Genomic DNA, 17,551 nt, shown 5'->3' on the forward strand with positions numbered 1-17,551 from the left:
TAAATGCAGAAATTTAAATATATATAGCGAGAATTTTTCCAAAAATTATTCACCCTAAGTAGGAGCAGCAAGTGCTGTATCGCTGTAGAAAGTCTTTCACCTAAGGTAGGTGCAGCGAGTGCCGTATCTCTGGACACGTGTTTCTGGCTTTTGGCCGTCATCAGCAGAGAGCGTATGTAACTGAAGGGGTCGCTTGAAATGCCGCCAAACGTCTTCACAGGTTTTTGTACCACTAAGTAGGCACACAGGTGCATCACCAGTGCTCGTCAGCAAGAGGCTCTCGGGAGCCGTAATTTAGACATCCAAAAAGAAAAAGGGAGCACACTGCCTTGCATTCAAGCGGAAAATAGCCCCAAGGCATCATGTTAAATGCAGTCATTTAAATATAAATAGCGAGAATTTTTCAAAAAATTATTCACCCTAAGTAGGTGCAGCAAGTGCCGTATCGCTGTAGAAAGTCTTTCACCTAAGGTAGGTGCAGCGAGTGCCGTATCTCTGGACACGTGTTTCTGGCTTTCGGCCGTCATCAGCAGAGAGCGTATGTAACTGAAGGGGTCGCTTGAAATGCCGCCAAATGTCTTCACAGGTTTTTGTACCAATCAGTAGACGCACAGGTGCATCGCCAGTGCTCGTCAGCAAGAGGCTCACGGGAGCCGTCATTTAGACATCCAAAAAGAAAAAGGGAGCACACTGCCTTGCATTCAAACGTAAAATAGCCCCAAGGCATCATTGTAAATGCAGTCATTTAAATATAAATAGCGAGAATTTTTCAAAAAATTATTCACCCTAAGTAGGTGCAGCAAGTGCCGTATCGCTGTAGAAAGTCTTTCACCTAAGGTAGGTGCAGCGAGTGCCGTATCTCTGGACACGTGTTTCTGGCTTTCGGCCGTCATCAGCAGAGAACGTATGTAACTGAAGGGGTCGCTTGAAATGCCGCCAAACGTCTTCACAGGTTTTTGTACCACTCAGTAGACGCACAGGTGCATCGCCAGTGCTCGTCAGCAAGAGGCTCACGGGAGCCGTCATTTAGACATCCAAAAAGAAAAAGGGAGCACACTGCCTTGCATTCAAGCGGAAAATAGCCCCAAGGCATCATGGTAAATGCAGTCATTTAAATATAAATAGCGAGAATTTTTCACAAAATTATTCACCCTAAGTAGGTGCAGCAAGTGCCGTATCGCTGTAGAAAGTCTTTCACCTAAGGTAGGTGCAGCGAGTGCCGTATCTCTGGACACGTGTTTCTGGCTTTCGGCCGTCATCAGCAGAGAGCGTATGTAACTGAAGGGGTCGCTTGAAATGCCGCCAAACGTCTTCACAGGTTTTTGTACCACTCAGTAGGTGCACAGGTGCATCGCCAGTGCTCGTCAGCAGGAGGCTCACGGCAGCCGTCATTTAGACATCCAAAAAGAAAAAGGGAGCACACTGCCTTGCATTCAAGCGGAAAATAGCCCCAAGGCATCATGGTAAATGCAGACATTTAAATATAAATAGCGAGAATTTTTCAAAAAATTATTCACCCTAAGTAGGTGCAGCAAGTGCTGTATCGCTGTAGAAAGTCTTTCACCTAAGGTAGGTGCAGCGAGTGCCGTGTCTCTGGACAAGTGTTTCAGGTTTTCGGCCGTCATCAGCAGAGAGCGTATGTAACTGAAGGGGTCGCTTGAAATGCCGCCAAACGTCTTCACAGGTTTTTGTACCACTCAGTAGGCGCACAGGTGCATCGCCAGTGCTCGTCAGCAAGAGGCTCACGGGAGCTGTCATTTAGACATCCAAAAAGAAAAAGGGAGCACACTGCCTTGCATTCAACGGGAAAATAGCCCCAAGGCATCATGGTAAATGCAGTCATTTAAATATAAATAGCGCAAATTTTTCAAAACATTATTCACCCTAATTAAGTGCAGCAAGTGCCGTATCGCTGTAGAAAGTCTTTCACCTAAGGTAGGTGCAGCAAGTGCCGTATTCCTGTACACGTGTTTCTGGCTTTCGGCCGTCATCAGCAGAGAGCGTATGTAACTGAAGAGGTCACTTGAAATGCCGCCAAACGTCTTCACAGGTTTTTGTACCACTCAGTAGGCCACAGGTGCATCGCCAGTGCTCGTCAGCAAGAGGCTCACGGGAGCCGTCATTTAGACATCCAAAAAGAAAAAGGGAGCACATTGCCTTGCATTCAAGCGGAAAATAGCCCCAAGGCATCATGGTAAATGCAGTCATTTAAATGTAAATAGCGAGGATTTTTCAAAAAATTACTCACCCTAGGTAGGTGCAGCAAGTGCCGTATCGCTGTAGAAAGTCTTTCACCTAAGGTAGGTGCAGCAAGTGCCGTATCTCTGGACACGTGTTTCTGGCTTTCGGCCGTCATCAGCAGAGAGCGTATGTAACTGAAGGAGTCGCTTGAAATGCCGCCAAACGTCTTCACAGGTTTTTGTATCACTCAGTAGGCGCACAGGTGCATCGCCAGTGCTCGTCAGCAAGAAACTCACGGGAGCCGTCATTTAGACATTCAAAAAGAAAAAGGGAGCACACTGCCTTGCATTCAAGCGGAAAATAGCCCCAAGGCATCAAGGTAAATGCAGTCATTTAAATATAAGTAGCGCAAATTTTTCAAAAAGTTATTCACCCTAAGTAGGTGCAGCAAGTGCCATATCGCTGTAGAAAGTCTTTCACCTAAGGTAGGTGCAGCGAGTGCCGTATCTCTGGACACGTGTTTCTTGCTTTCGGCCGTCATCAGCAGAGAGAGTATGTAACTGAAGAGGTCGCTTGAAATGCCGCCAAACGTCTTCACAGGTTTTTGTACCACTCAGTAGACGCACAGGTGCATCGCCAGTGCTCGTCAGCAAAAGGCTCACGGGAGCCGTCATTTAGACATCCAAAAAGAAAAAGGGAGCACACTGCCTTGCATTCAAGCGGAAAATAGCCCCAAGGCATCATGGTAAATGCAGTCATTTAAATATAAATAGCGAGAATTTTTCAAAAACGTATTCACCCTAAGTAGGTGCAGCAAGTGCCGTATCGCTGTAGAAAGTCTTTCACCGAAGGTAGGTGCAGCGAGTGCCGTATCTCTGGACACGTGTTTCTGGCTTTCGGCCATCATCAGCAGAGAGCGTATGTAACTGAAGGGGTCGCTTGAAATGCCGCCAAACGTCTTCACAGGTTTTTGTACCACTCAGTAGGTGCACAGGTGCATCGCCAGTGCTCGTCAGCAAGAGGCTCACGGCAGCCGTCATTTAGACATCCAAAAATAAAAAGGGAGCACACTGTCTTGCATTCAAGCGGAAAATAGCCCCAAGGCATCATGGTAAATGCAGTCATTTAAATATAAATAGCGAGAATTTTTCAAAAAATTATTTACCCTAAGTAGGTGCAGCAAGTGCTGTATCGCTGTAGAAAGTCTTTCACCTAAGGTAGGTGCAGCGAGTGCCGTATCTCTGGACACGTGTTTCTGGGTTTCGGCCGTCATCAGCAGAGAGCGTATGTAACTGAAGGGGTCGCTTGAAATGCCGCCAAACGTCTTCACAGGTTTTTGTACCACTCAGTAGGCACACAGGTGCATCACCAGTGCTCGTCAGCAAGAGGCTCACGGGACCCGTAATTTAGACATCCAAAAAGAAAAAGGGAGCACACTGCCTTGCATTCAAGCGGAAAATAGCCCCAAGGCATCATGTTAAATGCAGTCATTTAAATATAAATAGCGAGAATTTTTCAAAAAATTATTCACCCTAAGTAGGTGCAGCAAGTGCTGTATCGCTGTAGAAAGTCTTTCACCTAAGGTAGGTGCAGCGAGTGCCGTATCTCTGGACACGTGTTTCTGGGTTTCGGCCGTCATCAGCAGAGAGCGTATGTAACTGAAGGGGTCGCTTGAAATGCCGCCAAACGTCTTCACAGGTTTTTGTACCACTCAGTAGGCACACAGGTGCATCACCAGTGCTCGTCAGCAAGAGGCTCACGGGACCCGTAATTTAGACATCCAAAAAGAAAAAGGGAGCACACTGCCTTGCATTCAAGCGGAAAATAGCCCCAAGGCATCATGTTAAATGCAGTCATTTAAATATAAATAGCGAGAATTTTTCAAAAAATTATTCACCCTAAGTAGGTGCAGCAAGTGCTGTATCGCTGTAGAAAGTCTTTCACCTAAGGTAGGTGCAGCGAGTGCCGTATCTCTGGACACGTGTTTCTGGGTTTCGGCCGTCATCAGCAGAGAGCGTATGTAACTGAAGGGGTCGCTTGAAATGCCGCCAAACGTCTTCACAGGTTTGTTGGACCACTCAGTAGGCGCACAGGTGCATCGCCAGTGCTCGTCAGCAAGAGGCTCACGGGAGCCGTCATTTAGACATCCAAAAAGAAAAAGGGAGCACACTGCCTTGCATTCAAGCGGAAAATAGCCCCAAGGCATCATGGTAAATGCAGTCATTTAAATATAAAGAGCACAAACTTTTCAAAAAATTATTCACCCTAAGTAGGTGCAGCAAGTGTCGTATCGCTGTAGAAAGTCTTTCACCTAAGGTAGGTGCAGCGAGTGCCGTATCTCTGGACACGTGTTTCTGGCTTTCGGCCGTCATCAGCAGAGAGCGTATGTAACTGAAGGGGTCGCTTGAAATGCCGCCAAACGTCTTCACAGGTTTTTGTACCACTCAGTAGACGCACAGGTGCATCGCCAGTGCTCGTCAGCAAGAGGCTCACGGGAGCCGTCATTTAGACATCCAAAAAGAAAAAGGGAGCACACTGCCTTGCATTCAAGCGGAAAATAGCCCCAAGGCATCATGGTAAATGCAGTCATTTAAATATAAATAGCGAGAATTTTTCAAAAAATTATTCTCCCTAAGTAGGTGCAGCAAGTGCCGTATCTCTGTAAAAAGTCTTTCACCTAAGGTAGGTGCAGCGAGTGCCGTATCTCTGGACACGTGTTTCTGGCTTTCGGCCATCATCAGCAGAGAGCGTATGTAACTGAAGGGGTCGCTTGAAATGCCGCCAAACGTCTTCACAGGTTTTTGTACCACTCAGTAGGTGCACAGGTGCATCGCCAGTGCTCGTCAGCAAGAGGCTCACGGCAGCCGTCATTTAGACATCCAAAAAGAAAAAGGGAGCACACTGCCTTGCATTCAAGCGGAAAATAGCCCCAAGGCATCATGGTAAATGCAGACATTTAAATATAAATAGCGAGAATTTTTAAAAAAATTATTTACCCTAAGTAGGTGCAGCAAGTGCTGTATCGCTGTAGAAAGTCTTTCACCTAAGGTAGATGCAGCGAGTGCCGTGTCTCTGGACACGTGTTTCAGGTTTTCGGCCGTCATCAGCAGAGAGCGTATGTAACTGAAGGGGTCGCTTGAAATGCCGCCAAACGTCTTCACAGGTTTTTGTACCACTCAGTAGGTGCACAGGTGCATCGCCAGTGCTCGTCAGCAAGAGGCTCACGGCAGCCGTCATTTAGACATCCAAAAATAAAAAGGGAGCACACTGTCTTGCATTCAAGCGGAAAATAGCCCCAAGGCATCATGGTAAATGCAGTCATTTAAATATAAATAGCGAGAATTTTTCAAAAAATTATTTACCCTAAGTAGGTGCAGCAAGTGCTGTATCGCTGTAGAAAGTCTTTCACCTAAGGTAGGTGCAGCGAGTGCCGTATCTCTGGACACGTGTTTCTGGGTTTCGGCCGTCATCAGCAGAGAGCGTATGTAACTGAAGGGGTCGCTTGAAATGCCGCCAAACGTCTTCACAGGTTTTTGTACCACTCAGTAGGCACACAGGTGCATCACCAGTGCTCGTCAGCAAGAGGCTCACGGGACCCGTAATTTAGACATCCAAAAAGAAAAAGGGAGCACACTGCCTTGCATTCAAGCGGAAAATAGCCCCAAGGCATCATGTTAAATGCAGTCATTTAAATATAAATAGCGAGAATTTTTCAAAAAATTATTCACCCTAAGTAGGTGCAGCAAGTGCTGTATCGCTGTAGAAAGTCTTTCACCTAAGGTAGGTGCAGCGAGTGCCGTATCTCTGGACACGTGTTTCTGGGTTTCGGCCGTCATCAGCAGAGAGCGTATGTAACTGAAGGGGTCGCTTGAAATGCCGCCAAACGTCTTCACAGGTTTTTGTACCACTCAGTAGGCACACAGGTGCATCACCAGTGCTCGTCAGCAAGAGGCTCACGGGACCCGTAATTTAGACATCCAAAAAGAAAAAGGGAGCACACTGCCTTGCATTCAAGCGGAAAATAGCCCCAAGGCATCATGTTAAATGCAGTCATTTAAATATAAATAGCGAGAATTTTTCAAAAAATTATTCACCCTAAGTAGGTGCAGCAAGTGCTGTATCGCTGTAGAAAGTCTTTCACCTAAGGTAGGTGCAGCGAGTGCCGTATCTCTGGACACGTGTTTCTGGGTTTCGGCCGTCATCAGCAGAGAGCGTATGTAACTGAAGGGGTCGCTTGAAATGCCGCCAAACGTCTTCACAGGTTTGTTGGACCACTCAGTAGGCGCACAGGTGCATCGCCAGTGCTCGTCAGCAAGAGGCTCACGGGAGCCGTCATTTAGACATCCAAAAAGAAAAAGGGAGCACACTGCCTTGCATTCAAGCGGAAAATAGCCCCAAGGCATCATGGTAAATGCAGTCATTTAAATATAAAGAGCACAAACTTTTCAAAAAATTATTCACCCTAAGTAGGTGCAGCAAGTGTCGTATCGCTGTAGAAAGTCTTTCACCTAAGGTAGGTGCAGCGAGTGCCGTATCTCTGGACACGTGTTTCTGGCTTTCGGCCGTCATCAGCAGAGAGCGTATGTAACTGAAGGGGTCGCTTGAAATGCCGCCAAACGTCTTCACAGGTTTTTGTACCACTCAGTAGACGCACAGGTGCATCGCCAGTGCTCGTCAGCAAGAGGCTCACGGGAGCCGTCATTTAGACATCCAAAAAGAAAAAGGGAGCACACTGCCTTGCATTCAAGCGGAAAATAGCCCCAAGGCATCATGGTAAATGCAGTCATTTAAATATAAATAGCGAGAATTTTTCAAAAAATTATTCTCCCTAAGTAGGTGCAGCAAGTGCCGTATCTCTGTAAAAAGTCTTTCACCTAAGGTAGGTGCAGCGAGTGCCGTATCTCTGGACACGTGTTTCTGGCTTTCGGCCATCATCAGCAGAGAGCGTATGTAACTGAAGGGGTCGCTTGAAATGCCGCCAAACGTCTTCACAGGTTTTTGTACCACTCAGTAGGTGCACAGGTGCATCGCCAGTGCTCGTCAGCAAGAGGCTCACGGCAGCCGTCATTTAGACATCCAAAAAGAAAAAGGGAGCACACTGCCTTGCATTCAAGCGGAAAATAGCCCCAAGGCATCATGGTAAATGCAGACATTTAAATATAAATAGCGAGAATTTTTCAAAAAATTATTTACCCTAAGTAGGTGCAGCAAGTGCTGTATCGCTGTAGAAAGTCTTTCACCTAAGGTAGATGCAGCGAGTGCCGTGTCTCTGGACACGTGTTTCAGGTTTTCGGCCGTCATCAGCAGAGAGCGTATGTAACTGAAGGGGTCGCTTGAAATGCCGCCAAACGTCTTCACAGGTTTTTGTACCACTCAGTAGGCGCACAGGTGCATCGCCAGTGCTCGTCAGCAAGAGGCTCACGGGAGCCATCATTTAGACATCCAAAAAGAAAAAGGGAGCACACTGCCTTGCATTCAAGGGGAAAATAGCCCCAAGGCATCATGGTAAATGCAGTCATTTAAATATAAATAGCGCAAATTTTTCAAAACATTATTCACCCTAATTAAGTGCAGCAAGTGCCGTATCGCTGTAGAAAGTCTTTCACCTAAGGTAGGTGCAGCGAGTGCCGTATTCCTGGACACGTGTTTCTGGCTTTCGGCCGTCATCAGCAGAGAGCGTATGTAACTGAAGGGGTCACTTGAAATGCCGCCAAACGTCTTCACAGGTTTTTGTACCACTCAGTACTCGCACAGGTGCATCGCCAGTGCTCGTCAGCAAGAGACTCACGGGAGCCGTCATTTAGACATCCAAAAAGAAAAAGGGATCACATTGCCTTGCATTCAAGCGGAAAATAGCCCCAAGGCATCATGGTAAATGCAGTCATTTAAATATAAATAGCGAGAATTTTTCAAAAAATTTTTCACCCTAAGTAGGTGCAGCAAGTGCTGTATCGCTGTAGAAAGTCTTTCACCTAAGGTAGGTGCAGCGAGTGCCGTATCTCTGGACACGTGTTTCTGGCTTTCGGCCATCATCAGTAGAGAGCGTATGTAACTGAAGGGGTAGCTTGAAATGCCGCCAAACGTCTTCACAGGTTTTTGTACCACTCAGTAGGCGCACAGGTGCATCGCCAGTGCTCGTCAGCAAGATGCTCACGGGAGCCGTCATTTAGATATCCAAAAAGAAAAAGAGAGCACACTGCCTTGCATTCAAGCGGAAAATAGCCCCAGGGCATCATGGTAAATGCAGTCATTTAAATATAAATAGCGAGGATTTTTCAAAAAATTATTCACCCTAAGTAGGTGCAGCAAGTGCTGTATCGCTGTAGAAAGTCTTTCACCTAAGGTAGGTGCAGCGAGTGCCGTATCTCTGGACACGTGTTTCTGGCTTTCGGCCGTCATCAGCAGAGAGCGTATGTAACTGAAGGGGTCGCTTGAAATGCCACCAAACGTCTTCACAGGTTTTTGTTCCACTCAGTAGGCACACAGGTGCATCGCCAGTGCTCGTCAGCAAGAGGCTCACGGGAGCCGTCATTTAGACATCCAAAAAGAAAAAGGGAGCACACTGCCTTGCATTCAAGCGGAAAATAGCCCCAAGGCATCATGGTAAATGCAGTCATTTAAATGTAAATAGCGAGGATTTTTCAAAAAATTACTCACCCTAGGTAGGTGCAGCAAGTGCCGTATCGCTGTAGAAAGTCTTTCACCTAAGGTAGGTGCAGCAAGTGCCGTATCTCTGGACACGTGTTTCTGGCTTTCGGCCGTCATCAGCAGAGAGCGTATGTAACTGAAGGAGTCGCTTGAAATGCCGCCAAACGTCTTCACAGGTTTTTGTATCACTCAGTAGGCGCACAGGTGCATCGCCAGTGCTTGTCAGCAAGAAACTCACGGCAGCCGTCATTTAGACATTCAAAAAGAAAAAGGGAGCACACTGCCTTGCATTCAAGCTGAAAATAGCCCCAAGGCATCAAGGTAAATGCAGTCATTTAAATATAAGTAGCGCAAATTTTTCAAAAAGTTATTCACCCTAAGTAGGTGCAGCAAGTGCCATATCGCTGTAGAAAGTCTTTCACCTAAGGTAGGTGCAGCGAGTGCCGTATCTCTGGACACGTGTTTCTTGCTTTCGGCCGTCATCAGCAGAGAGAGTATGTAACTGAAGAGGTCGCTTGAAATGCCGCCAAACGTCTTCACAGGTTTTTGTACCACTCAGTAGACGCACAGGTGCATCGCCAGTGCTCGTCAGCAAGAGGCTCACGGGAGCCGTCATTTAGACATCCAAAAAGAAAAAGGGAGCACACTGCCTTGCATTCAAGCGGAAAATAGCCCCAAGGCATCATGGTAAATGCAGTCATTTAAATATAAATAGAGAGAATTTTTCAAAAACGTATTCACCCTAAGTAGGTGCAGCAAGTGCTGTATCGCTGTAGAAAGTCTTTCACCGAAGGTAGGTGCAGCGAGTGCCGTATCTCTGGACACGTGTTTCTGGCTTTCGGCCATCATCAGCAGAGAGCGTATGTAACTGAAGGGGTCGCTTGAAATGCCGCCAAACGTCTTCACAGGTTTTTGTACCACTCAGTAGACGCACAGGTGCATCGCCAGTGCTCGTCAGCAAGAGGCTCACGGGAGCCGTCATTTAGACATCCAAAAAGAAAAAGGGAGCACACTGCCTTGCATTCAAGCGGAAAATAGCCCCAAGGCATCATGGTAAATGCAGTCATTTAAATATAAATAGCGAGAATTTTTCAAAAAATTATTCTCCCTAAGTAGGTGCAGCAAGTGCCGTATCTCTGTAAAAAGTCTTTCACCTAAGGTAGGTGCAGCGAGTGCCGTATCTCTGGACACGTGTTTCTGGCTTTCGGCCATCATCAGCAGAGAGCGTATGTAACTGAAGGGGTCGCTTGAAATGCCGCCAAACGTCTTCACAGGTTTTTGTACCACTCAGTAGGTGCACAGGTGCATCGCCAGTGCTCGTCAGCAAGAGGCTCACGGCAGCCGTCATTTAGACATCCAAAAAGAAAAAGGGAGCACACTGCCTTGCATTCAAGCGGAAAATAGCCCCAAGGCATCATGGTAAATGCAGTCATTTAAATATAAAGAGCACAAACTTTTCAAAAAATTATTCACCCTAAGTAGGTGCAGCAAGTGTCGTATCGCTGTAGAAAGTCTTTCACCTAAGGTAGGTGCAGCGAGTGCCGTATCTCTGGACACGTGTTTCTGGCTTTCGGCCGTCATCAGCAGAGAGCGTATGTAACTGAAGGGGTCGCTTGAAATGCCGCCAAACGTCTTCACAGGTTTTTGTACCACTCAGTAGACGCACAGGTGCATCGCCAGTGCTCGTCAGCAAGAGGCTCACGGGAGCCGTCATTTAGACATCCAAAAAGAAAAAGGGAGCACACTGCCTTGCATTCAAGCGGAAAATAGCCCCAAGGCATCATGGTAAATGCAGTCATTTAAATATAAATAGCGAGAATTTTTCAAAAAATTATTCACCCTAAGTAGGTGCAGCAAGTGCCGTATCTCTGAAAAAAGTCTTTCACCTAAGGTAGGTGCAGCGAGTGCCGTATCTCTGGACACGTGTTTCTGGGTTTCGGCCGTCATCAGCAGAGAGCGTATGTAACTGAAGGGGTCGCTTGAAATGCCGCTAAACGTCTTCACAGGTTTGTTGGACCACTCAGTAGGCGCACAGGTGCATCGCCAGTGCTCGTCAGCAAGAGGCTCACGGGAGCCGTCATTTAGACATCCAAAAAGAAAAAGGGAGCACACTGCCTTGCATTCAAGCGGAAAATAGCCCCAAGGCATCATGGTAAATGCAGTCATTTAAATATAAAGAGCACAAACTTTTCAAAAAATTATTCACCCTAAGTAGGTGCAGCAAGTGTCGTATCGCTGTAGAAAGTCTTTCACCTAAGGTAGGTGCAGCGAGTGCCGTATCTCTGGACACGTGTTTCTGGCTTTCGGCCGTCATCAGCAGAGAGCGTATGTAACTGAAGGGGTCACTTGAAATGCCGCCAAACGTCTTCACAGGTTTTTGTACCACTCAGTAGACGCACAGGTGCATCGCCAGTGCTCGTCAGCAAGAGGCTCACGGGAGCCGTCATTTAGACATCCAAAAAGAAAAAGGGAGCACACTGCCTTGCATTCAAGCGGAAAATATCCCCAAGGCATCATGGTAAATGCAGTCATTTAAATATAAATAGCGAGAATTTTTCAAAAAATTATTCACCCTAAGTAGGTGCAGCAAGTGCCGTATCTCTGTAAAAAGTCTTTCACCTAAGGTAGGTGCAGCGAGTGCCGTATCTCTGGACACGTCTTTCTGGCTTTCGGCCATCATCAGCAGAGAGCGTATGTAACTGAAGGGGTCGCTTGAAATGCCGCCAAACGTCTTCACAGGTTTTTGTACCACTAAGTAGGCACACAGGTGCATCACCAGTGCTCGTGAGCAAGAGGCTCTCGGGAGCCGTAATTTAGACATCCAAAAAGAAAAAGGAAGCACACTGCCTTGCATTCAAGCGGAAAATAGCCCCAAGGCATCATGTTAAATGCAGTCATTTAAATATAAATAGCGAGAATTTTTCAAAAAAATATTCACCCTAAGTAGGTGCAGCAAGTGCCGTATCGCTGTAGAAAGTCTTTCACCTAAGGTAGGTGCAGCGAGTGCCGTATCTCTGGACACGTGTTTCTGGCTTTCGGCCGTCATCAGCAGAGAGCGTATGTAACTGAAGGGGTCGCTTGAAATGCCGCCAAACGTCTTCACAGGTTTTTGTACCACTCAGTAGACGCACAGGTGCATCGCCAGTGCTCGTCAGCAAGAGGCTCATGGGAGCCGTCATTTAGACATCCAAAAAGAAAAAGGGAGCACACTGCCTTGCATTCAAACGTAAAATAGCCCCAAGGCATCATTGTAAATGCAGTCATTTAAATATAAATAGCGAGAATTTTTCAAAAAATTATTCACCCTAAGTAGGTGCAGCAAGTGCCGTATCGCTGTAGAAAGTCTTTCACCTAAGGTAGGTGCAGCGAGTGCCGTATCTCTGGACACGTGTTTCTGGCTTTAGGCCGTCATCAGCAGAGAACGTATGTAACTGAAGGGGTCGCTTGAAATGCCGCCAAACGTCTTCACAGGTTTTTGTACCACTCAGTAGACGCACAGGTGCATCGCCAGTGCTCGTCAGCAAGAGGCTCACGGGACCCGTCATTTAGACATCCAAAAATAAAAAGGGAGCACACTGTCTTGCATTCAAGCGGAAAATAGCCCCAAGGCATCATGGTAAATGCAGTCATTTAAATATAAATAGCGAGAATTTTTCAAAAAATTATTTACCCTAAGTAGGTGCAGCAAGTGCTGTATCGCTGTAGAAAGTCTTTCACCTAAGGTAGGTGCAGCGAGTGCCGTATCTCTGGACACGTGTTTCTGCCTTTCGGCCGTCATCAGCAGAGAGCGTATGTAACTGAAGGGGTCGCTTGAAATGCCGCCAAACGTCTTCACAGGTTTTTGTACCACTCAGTAGGCACACAGGTGCATCACCAGTGCTCGTCAGCAAGAGGGTCACGGGAGCCGTAATTTAGACATCCAAAAAGAAAAAGGGAGCACACTGCCTTGCATTCAAGCGGAAAATAGCCCCAAGGCATCATGTTAAATGCAGTCATTTAAATATAAATAGCGAGAATTTTTCAAAAAATTATTCACCCTAAGTAGGTGCAGCAAGTGCTGTATCGCTGTAGAAAGTCTTTCACCTAAGGTAGGTGCAGCGAGTGCCGTATCTCTGGACACGTGTTTCTGGCTCTCGGCCGTCATCAGCAGAGTGCGTATGTAACTGAAGGGGTCGCTTGAAATGCCGCCAAACTTCTTCACAGGTTTTTGTATCACTCAGTAGGCGCACAGGTGCATCGCCAGTGCTCATCAGCAAGAGGCTCACGGGAGCCGTCATTTAGACATCCAAAAAGAAAAAGGGAGCACACTGCCTTGCATTCAAGCGGAAAATAGCCCCAAGGCATCATGGTAAATGCAGTCATTTAAATATAAATAGCGAGAATTTTTCAAAAAATTATTCACCCTAAGTAGGTGCAGCAAGTGCCGTATCTCTGAAAAAAGTCTTTCACCTAAGGTAGGTGCAGCGAGTGCCGTATCTCTGGACACGTGTTTCTGGGTTTCGGCCGTCATCAGCAGAGAGCGTATGTAACTGAAGGGGTCGCTTGAAATGCCGCCAAACGTCTTCACAGGTTTGTTGGACCACTCAGTAGGCGCACAGGTGCATCGCCAGTGCTCGTCAGCAAGAGGCTCACGGGAGCCGTCATTTAGACATCCAAAAAGAAAAAAGGGAGCACACTGCCTTGCATTCAAGCGGAAAATAGCCCCAAGGCATCATGGTAAATGCAGTCATTTAAATATAAAGAGCACAAACTTTTCAAAAAATTATTCACCCTAAGTAGGTGCAGCAAGTGTCGTATCGCTGTAGAAAGTCTTTCACCTAAGGTAGGTGCAGCGAGTGCCGTATCTCTGGACACGTGTTTCTGGCTTTCGGCCGTCATCAGCAGAGAGCGTATGTAACTGAAGGGGTCGCTTGAAATGCCGCCAAACGTCTTCACAGGTTTTTGTACCACTCAGTAGACGCACAGGTGCATCGCCAGTGCTCGTCAGCAAGAGGCTCACGGGAGCCGTCATTTAGACATCCAAAAAGAAAAAGGGAGCACACTGCCTTGCATTCAAGCGGAAAATAGCCCCAAGGCATCATGGTAAATGCAGTCATTTAAATATAAATAGCGAGAATTTTTCAAAAAATTATTCACCCTAAGTAGGTGCAGCAAGTGCCGTATCTCTGTAAAAAGTCTTTCACCTAAGGTAGGTGCAGCGAGTGCCGTATCTCTGGACACGTGTTTCTGGCTTTCGGCCATCATCAGCAGAGAGCGTATGTAACTGAAGGGGTCGCTTGAAATGCTGCCAAACGTCTTCACAAGTTTTTGTACCACTCAGTAGGTGCACAGGTGCATCGCCAGTGCTCGTCAGCAAGAGGCTCACGGCAGCCGTCATTTAGACATCCAAAAAGAAAAAGGGAGGACACTGTCTTGCATTCAAGTGGAAAATAGCCCCAAGGCATCATGGTAAATGCAGAAATTTAAATATATATCGCGAGAATTTTTCCAAAAATTATTCACCCTAAGTAGGAGCAGCAAGTGCTGTATCGCTGTAGAAAGTCTTTCACCTAAGGTAGGTGCAGCGAGTGCCGTATCTCTGGACACGTGTTTCTGGCTTTTGGCCGTCATCAGCAGAGAGCGTATGTAACTGAAGGGGTCGCTTGAAATGCCGCCAAACGTCTTCACAGGTTTTTGTACCACTAAGTAGGCACACAGGTGCATCACCAGTGCTCGTCAGCAAGAGGCTCTCGGGAGCCGTAATTTAGACATCCAAAAAGAAAAAGGGAGCACACTGCCTTGCATTCAAGCGGAAAATAGCCCCAAGGCATCATGTTAAATGCAGTCATTTAAATATAAATAGCGAGAATTTTTCAAAAAATTATTCACCCTAAGTAGGTGCAGCAAGTGCCGTATCGCTGTAGAAAGTCTTTCACCTAAGGTAGGTGCAGCGAGTGCCGTATCTCTGGACACGTGTTTCTGGCTTTCGGCCGTCATCAGCAGAGAGCGCATGTAACTGAAGGGGTCGCTTGAAATGCCGCCAAACGTCTTCACAGGTTTTTGTACCACTCAGTAGACGCACAGGTGCATCGCCAGTGCTCGTCAGCAAGAGGCTCACGGGAGCCGTCATTTAGACATCCAAAAAGAAAAAGGGAGCACACTGCCTTGCATTCAAACGTAAAATAGCCCCAAGGCATCATTGTAAATGCAGTCATTTAAATATAAATAGCGAGAATTTTTCAAAAAATTATTCACCCTAAGTAGGTGCAGCAAGTGCCGTATCGCTGTAGAAAGTCTTTCACCTAAGGTAGGTGCAGCGAGTGCCGTATCTCTGGACACGTGTTTCTGGCTTTCGGCCGTCATCAGCAGAGAACGTATGTAACTGAAGGGGTCGCTTGAAATGCCGCCAAACGTCTTCACAGGTTTTTGTACCACTCAGTAGACGCACAGGTGCATCGCCAGTGCTCGTCAGCAAGAGGCTCACGGGAGCCGTCATTTAGACATCCAAAAAGAAAAAGGAGCACACTGCCTTGCATTCAAGCGGAAAATAGCCCCAAGGCATCATGGTAAATGCAGTCATTTAAATATAAATAGCGAGAATTTTTCACAAAATTATTCACCCTAAGTAGGTGCAGCAAGTGCCGTATCGCTGTAGAAAGTCTTTCACCTAAGGTAGGTGCAGCGAGTGCCGTATCTCTGGACACGTGTTTCTGGCTTTCGGCCGTCATCAGCAGAGAGCGTATGTAACTGAAGGGGTCGCTTGAAATGCCGCCAAACGTCTTCACAGGTTTTTGTACCACTCAGTAGGTGCACAGGTGCATCGCCAGTGCTCGTCAGCAGGAGGCTCACGGCAGCCGTCATTTAGACATCCAAAAAGAAAAAGGGAGCACACTGCCTTGCATTCAAGCGGAAAATAGCCCCAAGGCATCATGGTAAATGCAGACATTTAAATATAAATAGCGAGAATTTTTCAAAAAATTATTCACCCTAAGTAGGTGCAGCAAGTGCTGTATCGCTGTAGAAAGTCTTTCACCTAAGGTAGGTGCAGCGAGTGCCGTGTCTCTGGACAAGTGTTTCAGGTTTTCGGCTGTCATCAGCAGAGAGCGTATGTAACTGAAGGGGTCGCTTGAAATGCCGCCAAACGTCTTCACAGGTTTTTGTACCACTCAGTAGGCGCACAGGTGCATCGCCAGTGCTCGTCAGCAAGAGGCTCACGGGAGCTGTCATTTAGACATCCAAAAAGAAAAAGGGAGCACACTGCCTTGCATTCAACGGGAAAATAGCCCCAAGGCATCATGGTAAATGCAGTCATTTAAATATAAATAGCGCAAATTTTTCAAAACATTATTCACCCTAATTAAGTGCAGCAAGTGCCGTATCGCTGTAGAAAGTCTTTCACCTAAGGTAGGTGCAGCAAGTGCCGTATTCCTGGACACGTGTTTCTGGCTTTCGGCCGTCATCAGCAGAGAGCGTATGTAACTGAAGAGGTCACTTGAAATGCCGCCAAACGTCTTCACAGGTTTTTGTACCACTCAGTAGGCCACAGGTGCATCGCCAGTGCTCGTCAGCAAGAGGCTCACGGGAGCCGTCATTTAGACATCCAAAAAGAAAAAGGGAGCACATTGCCTTGCATTCAAGCGGAAAATAGCCCCAAGGCATCATGGTAAATGCAGTCATTTAAATGTAAATAGCGAGGATTTTTCAAAAAATTACTCACCCTAGGTAGGTGCAGCAAGTGCCGTATCGCTGTAGAAAGTCTTTCACCTAAGGTAGGTGCAGCAAGTGCCGTATCTCTGGACACGTGTTTCTGGCTTTCGGCCGTCATCAGCAGAGAGCGTATGTAACTGAAGGAGTCGCTTGAAATGCCGCCAAACGTCTTCACAGGTTTTTGTATCACTCAGTAGGCGCACAGGTGCATCGCCAGTGCTCGTCAGCAAGAAACTCACGGGAGCCGTCATTTAGACATTCAAAAAGAAAAAGGGAGCACACTGCCTTGCATTCAAGCGGAAAATAGCCCCAAGGCATCAAGGTAAATGCAGTCATTTAAATATAAGTAGCGCAAATTTTTCAAAAAGTTATTCACCCTAAGTAGGTGCAGCAAGTGCCATATCGCTGTAGAAAGTCTTTCACCTAAGGTAGGTGCAGCGAGTGCCGTATCTCTGGACACGTGTTTCTTGCTTTCGGCCGTCATCAGCAGAGAGAGTATGTAACTGAAGAGGTCGCTTGAAATGCCGCCAAACGTCTTCACAGGTTTTTGTACCACTCAGTAGACGCACAGGTGCATCGCCAGTGCTCGTCAGCAAAAGGCTCACGGGAGCCGTCATTTAGACATCCAAAAAGAAAAAGGGAGCACACTGCCTTGCATTCAAGCGGAAAATAGCCCCAAGGCATCATGGTAAATGCAGTCATTTAAATATAAATAGCGAGAATTTTTCAAAAACGTATTCACCCTAAGTAGGTGCAGCAAGTGCCGTATCGCTGTAGAAAGTCTTTCACCGAAGGTAGGTGCAGCGAGTGCCGTATCTCTGGACACGTGTTTCTGGCTTTCGGCCATCATCAGCAGAGAGCGTATGTAACTGAAGGGGTCGCTTGAAATGCCGCCAAACGTCTTCACAGGTTTTTGTACCACTCAGTAGGTGCACAGGTGCATCGCCAGTGCTCGTCAGCAAGAGGCTCACGGCAGCCGTCATTTAGACATCCAAAAATAAAAAGGGAGCACACTGTCTTGCATTCAAGCGGAAAA

Source organism: Pleurodeles waltl, chromosome 10 (assembly GCF_031143425.1).
Source record: "Pleurodeles waltl isolate 20211129_DDA chromosome 10, aPleWal1.hap1.20221129, whole genome shotgun sequence".
Taxonomy (NCBI): Eukaryota; Metazoa; Chordata; class Amphibia; order Caudata; family Salamandridae; genus Pleurodeles; species Pleurodeles waltl.